The sequence below is a fragment of the Onychostoma macrolepis genome, chromosome 04 (assembly GCF_012432095.1).
Source record: "Onychostoma macrolepis isolate SWU-2019 chromosome 04, ASM1243209v1, whole genome shotgun sequence".
NCBI lineage: Eukaryota > Metazoa > Chordata > Actinopteri > Cypriniformes > Cyprinidae > Onychostoma > Onychostoma macrolepis.
The window spans coordinates 3,935,301-3,944,789 of NC_081158.1; positions in this window are offsets into that span (position 1 = coordinate 3,935,301).

Consider the following 9,489-nt stretch of genomic DNA (forward strand, 5'->3'; position numbering starts at 1 on the left):
CATAAGCAAAAGTGGCTTAAATCTCCTTTGTTTTCGTCTTTTTTTTTTCATGTTGAATTTAACTCTTGTTTCACCCCTCAAAAAAAAAAGAAGCATTTTTTTAAATGCATTATGATATTTAACCATGTCATTGTGCTTTTTTTTCTGTGTATATAACCCATTATATTCATGTTTTCTGTTTTTTGTCATTATGATTGCTCGCTGTAAAAGATACAACCATCTTTCTCTGAGCTTGTATGCTATTATAAGTTCGGCAATAATAATAAAAAAAAAAAAAAAGAGATATGTGCGACACAATGTAACAGTTAGGGCCGGACGCTGAGGTAAGTGGTAACCAGAAAGATGTTTATTAAAACAGGATGAGGCAAACAGAGAAGTGAGCAGGTGATCTGTGGTGAGTACGGTAAACTTGGAAAGCCACTGAGCAGATGAGGACGACTCTTCCACAGAGTTGTTGGGTGACGAGACGAGGGGATCCACAAAGGTACACACTTTCCAATGACGGGGAATCTGGAAGGAGAGGAGAACACTAGGATGCAGAGACAGGAGGTAAGTAACAACTGGTAAGTATTCGTATTCAAAGGATATCTTAGAGGAAGTATTTCAGAGGCATAGAGTCCACGTAGAATGTACAAGATCGGACACTGGTGTGCTTGATGTGTTGGTTTATATAGTGGTGTTGATGACAGATGTGATAGGGTGCAGGTGAGCGTGATTAGTATTCTGGTGATGTGGATCGCTGTGATTGGTGGGGTGTAGGGCCTGACTGATCCGTGACACACAAACACCTCATACCCGTCAGTAACTTTGTTTTCCTCAGCATTTGCAGTGTTTGCACAAAGGAGAAGATCTCACCTTTGGAGAAGACTGTTGATTTTATACTGCAATACTACCAAGTTGTGGAATGCCCTTTCTCGGGAACTGAGATTTGTGGACTCGGTGGACATTTTTAAAAAGCAGCTGAAAACTTACTTGTTCAAACTTGCTTTTGTTTAATTTTTAAATTGTCATGTCTTTTATTTCTTCATTGTATACTGTTGTTGTACAGCACTTTGTGACACTTGCGCTTGAAAGGTGCTATAGAAATAAATATTACTTACTTACTATAAGTATTACTACTTAAAAATTAAGATTAAATAAAAATGAACTGCATTGCTAGTCCACCCCAACACTTATGCACAATTATGCACAATAATTATGATAATTCCTGACCAATACTTACTTTTTATTTTATTTTACTGAAAATGGCGTTTTAGTAAAACAAGCAAAATGTAATTTGTTTTGACATATGACATAGCTAGCCTATACATTAGACAAATGCAGCCAATATGAATATCAATTTTCAGTCAAGCGATGTATTAATGCATGAATTAATTAAATATAAATATTTCAATCATGACAACTCTCTGAAGATTTTAGCATGGTGATGGATATGACAATGTTAATGTATTTGGTCTTGATGGAATAGATCTGCTACACTGCTGCTGAATTGCTGCTGCTGTTGGTTATTGCTGTAGTTGTAGATTATTGCTGCTGCTGCAAGCAAGTACGGGAACTTGCTACTGCCAATGCACACTGCGATTGTAACGAATCGGCCAGGCTCCACCACCACACAATCACAGAGATCACTCTCACCTGAGTTCTGAGCACCCGCACCTGTCACGCATCCAATTACCCAATCACCAGTCAAGTACATAAGCACACACCGCAGTCACCATCACTGTCTGGTCTCGTATCTATGAAGTGGACTCTCTGACTTACTTCAGCATTCTATATTACATACCTGTGTGACTTACCTCCTGTGTTCCTCCTTAGTGTTCTGTGTCTCCACGTTCTCTCCAGTCTCCGTGCTCTTGAGGTGTGTGCTTTGTCTCTGTGTCACCTGGTCTCCTGGTCATCTGTAAGGAAGGATTCCACATTACACTCTATTCTGATCTCCAAAGAAGATGTCTAAAGACTGTTATACTCACCCTTGCATCTCCCCACTATCCGTAACGACTCCTCTGTGCAAAAATAAAGATCATTGTTTTTACTCCCCCATCTGTGTCACGGCACTTCTGTTACAGAAGACCGGACTGACACCGTCTGTACAGATGAGTTCCCACGACCCATTTCAGGAGCTCGTGGATTCCCTCCGGCGAGTATTGCTCCAGCTCCGCCATCACCACCACCGCCAGTCACTTCCACAAACACCGCACACACTTCTTCGCCTACCGTCATCGCCAGTCCCATGGCCAGACCAGCGCCCTTCTCTGGTTTGGCGGAGGAGTGCAACCATCTACAGCAAGGTGCTATGAATATTAACGAATATTCTATCAAGTTTAGAACCCTTGCAGCTGCCAGCGGATGGAATGAAAGATCGCTACTTAGCACCTACCGGCAGGGATTGGTCCCAAAACTTCGCTTGCAACTTGCTTCTTATGATGATTCCATCGGATTAGAACAATTCATCCAGCTGTCCATTCGCTGTGCAAACCGCATGCAGTCCTGTTAAGCAGAGCTATCACCCGCTGTGTCTGCATCACTCCTCCGCTGACCAGATTCCACGACCCTTCCTGAATCATCTCCAGAGCCCATGATGGTTGAAAACCAGAGATTCACTCCAGCTGAGTGGCAGAGAAGGTTGGCCCAGGGTCTCTGTTTGTATTGTGGTGCGAGTGGGCATATGATCCTGGCATGCCCCCTTCGTCCTCCACGACCTGTGGTGAGTGTCATTCAACCCGCGGAGGTTAAGATGGAACCACTCACTACTTGTGTAATGCTTACTGTGTCTGTTTCAGTATCCGCCCTACTCAACTCCGGGTCAGCAGGAAACTTCATCTCCAGAAATCTCTGCCACCAGCTCCAATTTCAAGTCATCGCCACCGAAACGGTTTACCAAGTCCAGTCGGTAACAGGGAAACCATTATGCAGACGGAACGTGTGCTATGGTGTGGGACCCATCAACCTGCGCATTGGTCAGCTTCATTCCGAAACATCCATCTTCTCGTTCTGGAGGGGTCCACTGCTGACATCATCTTAGAGCGCCTGTGACTGGTAAAACACAATCCCATCCTCTCTTGGAAGACGGGAGAATCCTGAAGTGGGGCAAAAACTGCTTTCCAGGATGTTTTCCCATCACTCCCTCACCACAAAGATCTCCTGCTGAAGTGATACCCGTGTGTTCAACATCCATCCAAAGCCCCGTAGAGAAACAATCGGTCGACATTTCCCTCCTATTATGCCCCTTTCAGTGATGTGTTTTGTCCCAAGAGAGCATCCCAGCTACCACCACATTGGCCATGGGACAGTGCTATCGATCTCCTACTAGGTGAGCCAGTGCCCCATGGAAATATCTACCCACTCTCGCTTCCAGAACAGAGGGCCATGGAAGAATATATCGATGAGGTGACATCCGACCATCGACTTCCCCTGCTGCATCTAGCTTCTTTGTGGCCAAGAAGGACGGAGGCCTGAGGCCCTGTATTGATTACCCATCGGCTTTGGAACGAGGGGGGCGAATGGAAGACTACATTTGTGACCCCTACTGGCCATTATGAGTATTTGGTCAGTCCCTATGGACTCGTCAACCCCCCCTCCGTATTCCAGGACTTTATGCACGAGGCACTCTGGGAGTTTCTCCATAGTTCTGTGATCGTCTACATTGATGATATCCTAATTTACTTCCGGAGCCTGGCCGAACATCGCCGTCACGTTGCAGAGGTCCTGCAATGACTCAGAGAGTACCATCTCTACCTCAAGGCCAAGAAATGCACCTTTCACCAACCTTCCGTGCAATTCCTGGGATATAACATCGACCACAAGGGAATTCAGATGGACGAGGGGAAGGTAGCAGCTATCACTTCCTGCCCAGAACCCACAACAATCAAAGGGCTCCAAAGATTCCTCGGATTTGCCAACTTCTATCGCCACTTCATCCAAGATTACAGCAAGATTGTCAGCCGATTAATGGATCTTCTACGCAATAAACCCAAGTCTCTGTCCTGGTCTCCATCTGCCTCCACAGCCTTTGCCACATTGAAGGAAGCCTTCACGAGCGCACCGCTCCTCGTTCACCCTGACCCAGATCTACCCTTCATAGTCGAGGTCGATGCATCTACCACAGGAGTGGGAGCGGTGTTGTCTCAGCAGCAGGGGAAACCAGCTCGACTTCATCCATGTGCCTTCTATTCCCGGAAGCTTAGCCCGGCGGAGGTTAATTACGACATTGGTAACCGGGAGCTGCTAGCCATCAAATTAGCGCTGGAGGAGTGGAGACACTGGCTAGAAGGAACTGTTCATCCATTCACTGTGTTAACCAACCATAAGAACTTGCAATATCTTCGTGATGACAAGCGTCTCAACCCCAGACAAGCAAGATGGGCGCTCTTCTTCACCAGGTTTAACTTCTCCATCTCCTATTGTCCAGGTTCCAAGAATGTTAAAGCTGATGCCCTGTCTCGAATTTTTAGTCCTTCTGAGAAACAAGAGGAACCTGAAAGCATCATTCCTTCCAAATTGATCATCAGTCCCATCCAATGGACCATGCAAATACCCAAAAGCAACCAGACTTCCCAAGAATTTACTTTTCAACCCTTAAATGAATCTAGCAGTGGCTTTAACTTAATCCAAAATAAACAAGCACCAGTTGAGGAGGGAAAAATATGTAGACAAAATAGACGCATTGTAGATGACAATTATAACATCACTATTAAAGGCAATTCAGATATATTATGGGAAAAGGCAGAAGATAATAGTTGGTATAAATGGGTAAATTACACAGCAGAAAAAGAAGATGGGAAAACTGCATAGTTTGCCTTAAAGCGAGACCGATTTTGTATATTGTACCTATACACAGTTCTAGTTGCAAAATATTTCATGATGAATGGTTTAAGACATGTCTAGGACTGTCTAATGCGATGGGGTTAGATGTATTAAAAATGGGAGGTAAATGTTTTATTGAAAGAGGCAGAGCAATAAATGTCTTTTGAAACTGTACTCAAAAAATGGCATTTTGCCCATATTGGTGCCAGTTTCTCCAATCCACAACGATCTACAGAGAAGCTACTGAATTGCAGTGTGAACGTACCCGTAAATGGCCTATTATACAAGAAACAAAAATACAAAAGCCGCAAGGAAGAATACAATTAATGGCAGATCAGGAATTTGAATGTTATGAGAAAAAGGGAAATGTTGACGTAGGAAGATTTAAAGGAAAGTGTAGCAAAATATGGCAAATACCGCGATGTACAGTTGACTATTTAGTGATAAAAGAAGGCCCACCACCTATATTTGATGACATTGATATTCCATTGGCAGACATTTGGTGGATGTGTGGATTAGGATATGGCCTTTTGACAACATTACCAGAAAATGGTCAGGATTATGCGCTAGGGTTATGTTGACACATAAAATGAGTCACATCTCTTTAGAAGAAGGAGAAACCAAAGAAGAGAAATCTAGATCGAGAAGGGCCTATGAAAAAGACCCTGCAGTTTACATAGAGGCAATTGGCCAACCGAGAGGTATACCTTTAAAGTAAGAGACGAAGTTAAATCAGGATTTGAATCAATATTCATTTGGATTGCGCAAAATAAAAATACAGAATGGATCAATTATATATATTACAACCAGCAGAGACTTATTAATTACACTGATGACGCCTTATCACTTTTAGGAGAACAATTAGATGCAACAAGCCGAATGACATGGCAAAACAGAATAGCTTTGGACTATTTGCTAGCTGAAAAGGGAGGAGTCTGTGTTATGTTTGGGGATCAATGCTGTACTTTTATACCAAATAATACAGCTCCAGAAGGAGCATTCACAGAAGTAATGACCAAATTGAAAAACTTAAGGGTTGAACTTAAAACTAATGCTGGGACAGACGGGAAAATGTGGGATTGGTTTGATCTAAGGTTGGGAGCTTGGGGAGCATGGTTTGCTAAACTAGGAATGTTTTTAGGAGTTGCCATATTAATAGGAGGTTTATTATTTTGTTATGTATTACATATACTAAGAACATTGGTCGTCAGTGCTACTGTGAAACAAATGGAGATGATAAAAGTCCCAAACAACCAAGGAGTAATCACAGAAAGAAACTTGGATGAGTATTATGAAGGTTTGCCAAACAAGCTGATCTTAAATGAGCAAACTTCAGATGATGGATCGAGTGACTATGAAGAAGAAATGTGAGGATGAGCCCCATCCTGGGAGTAAGGGCTAGCCTAACTTCCGCCCATGGATGGCCCTCTGGGATGCGCAAAGTATCCGGGCTGAAGATCAACGGATCTGAACTATTGTTTCTTGAAATATTCAATGTATTATATTTTTAATGTATTTATATGTTTTTGATATACATAACTGTGACAACCACAGACAAGCGCTGAACCAATTGCACGCTCATGCTTTTAACATTGTATTTTACCATAAAGGAGGAAAGGAGACAGAATCTTTTACTCTCTTTTAGTCAAGGGTGGAGAGAGACGTTTGGTTCTGATTCTCCTCCAGAGTGCTACCGCATCAGGGCTCGCAAAATCGCTAGCCCGATGTCCCGGGGCTATTGTGTTTTCCAGTCGGGCTACCAAAATGTATCACTGCCCTGCCCGACGGGCTCCTTAAATACAGATCTCCCGCGGGTCCTTAAAAACTCTGAAAGTGAGTTGTATCAAAATTAAGGCCATAAAAAGTTTTAAATATGTTAAATGGTGTAAGAAATGTCTTAATTATAATTTCAAGAGGTCTTACAGTTGGGAACGGAAAGACAAGAGTCGCGCGATACTGCAGGATTAAACTTCAAAAGGCAATGATGTCATTGAATAAATATGAGCGCTGCACGTTTCAAGTCAAAACGCGGCGCGGATGTCTTTATGTGAATGTATCTGAAGGGAACCGACTGTCCTCAGAAACGTGGCGTTGGCATTTTAATTTCATTTTACTTATAATTCCTGATAAAGCAGCGTTTATGAGCTCTGAGCTGCTTTGTGTACAGCGTTTCTGGGGAAACCGCAATATTTCAGAGCTCCTAAAGCGCCACCTCGTGGCAGAAAATGAATTTGCATTTCCAATAAGCCTTTCTTGCTGTTTATGGTCAGATCAATGCAGATATCAACTCATGTTTTTACGCAACAAACACATAGAGTTGTAAATGAGAAAGAAGTTGATGTGCCTTCTAAAAATCTAAACAATTAAGACAGTAATATTTATACGTTTTAAATTAACAATTTATATGTTTGATTGATCCCTTTTCATAAAAACGGCCTATAGCCTGAAACGCTGTTGTATAAGATTTTTGTTTTTGTGGAAACCTGTATCTGAACTGTAAATCATGTAATTTTATGGCTCAAAACTGTATGTTACCATAGACATTGTCCAACCCCGCTCATTCTGTGTTCATTTTACTCATGCAGCTCTTAAAATGGATCATAAATTAAATATATTTTTAAAAAATTCTGCAGATACCCTGTAAATAGTGAAATAAAATTCCTTCCTTCATATTTGTTGATATTTGTGTATTGAAAATATTTTTGATTGACATTTAAACTCCTATCTGATTTTCTATATTAAATAAATAAATAAATAAAAGAAAAGAAAATAGTAATTTTTTAATTCGGGCTAGTTAATTAATTTTCGGGCTACCAAAATCTGAAGAGTACCTGCCCGAAGGGCTACCAGGGATTTAGAAATTTTGCGAGCCCTGCGCATCATTCAGTGGTCGAGGGTAAACTTGTGTGACTTATTTAGTCACTAGATAGTGTTAGCTGAAAGGACTGAATTATGAAGTAGCACTCTGGGTAGACGTAAACAAATTGTGAGACTTAATGAAGTCTCAAAGGGAGGAATGTAGAAGATTTTTATTGATATTAATCAGAATTACATAGACGTAATCAAGGTGAATTTTGCCAAAAATGTATCTGTTGAGTATACCATTATATTCTAAGGCCTTTCTGTGTCAAAATGTCTACGTGGCAAGCACATCTGGAAGAAATGAGGAGGGGGCTTTCTCCCCATACCATAACAAAGTCTAGAGGGTCTCTTCTCCTCTGGGACAGATAGAATTACATACACAAGTGAAATGTATGCATATGACTTAACGTTAGAATCCGCCTTAAACGGCTTGTATATAAACCAGAGACAAAGGACAGTCGAGAAGCCTTTCTGAAGAGAGAGCTTCGGTTTTATTCCGGCCGAATAAAATCTAATTTTTCTGGCATCAAAACTCCAAGTCTTTGTTTCATTCTTCGAACTGCGGGTCACGACACTTCAACCACTCCTCCAGACGCGACGGATGCAGCTCCCAACAATCCGCCAGGCTGCCCACCAGGATGTTAGTATGTGGCACGGTCACAGCGCACTCCACTCATCCACTCCTCTCACACCTCTGTGGGCACTGGCCACCCAGGGGCCAACAACACCCTCTCGCTGCTATGAGAACGCTTCTGGTGGCCAAATATGGCAAGGGATGTGAGAAGGTTTGTTCAGGGATGTCCAGACTGCGCCATGTCCAAAAGTCCCCGCCATTTACCAGCTGGCAAGCTCCTTCCGTTACCCGTACCCAATCGCCCATGGTCACACCTAGGAGTTGACTTCATAACAGACCTGCCACCCTCTGGAGGTAACGCATGCATTCTAGTGATTATTGATCGTTTTTGGAAAAGTTCAGTCGACTTTTACCCCTCAAGGGTCTGCCCACAGCACTGGAGACTGCTGAACTTCTCTTCAATAATCTGTGCAGAATTTTTGGCATTCCCAAGGACATCGTGTCAGATCGGGGTCCGCAGTTCATCTCTCGAGTCTGGCATGCATTCTTCAATCTCCTAGGTGTGACCATAAGCCTCTCCTCTGGATACCATCCGCAATCTAATGGGCAAACAGAAAGGAAGATGCAGGAAGTGGGGCGCTTTCTATGAACCTTCTGCCATGGCCACCAGGATTCCTAGAACCAGTTCCTAGGCTGGGCAGAGTACGCCCAGAATTCCCTGCGATATCCATCTACTGGTCTCACTTCCTTCCAGTGCTTGCTCTGCTACCAGCCTCCCCTGTTTCCCTGGTCAGGGGAACCCTCCAATGTTCCTGCCATCGATCACTGGTTCCGGGAAAGTGAGAGGGTCTGGGACGCAGCACACCATCAGCTTCAGCGGGCAGTGCGCAGGCAGAAGATGGCCGCAGACATTCAACGAGCTGAAACACCAACTTACCAGCCAGGCCAGAGGGTCTGGTTGTCCACCAGGGACATGAGGCTGCGCCTGCCCAGCAAGAAGCTCAGTCCCAGATTTGTTGGCCCCTTCAACATCCTGGAACAGGTCAACCCGGTCACATACAGGCTTCAACTTCGACTCCTCTGCGCAAAAATAAAGATCATTGTTTTTACTCACCATCTGTGTCACGCCACTTCTGTTACAGCGATACAGTGCTGTGAGTATTTAAGGCGTGCTGTGAGTATTTAAGACATACTGCTGCTGCACAAATAGCATATAAAAATATAGCTGCAAGCAGCAATTATGGGGCCAA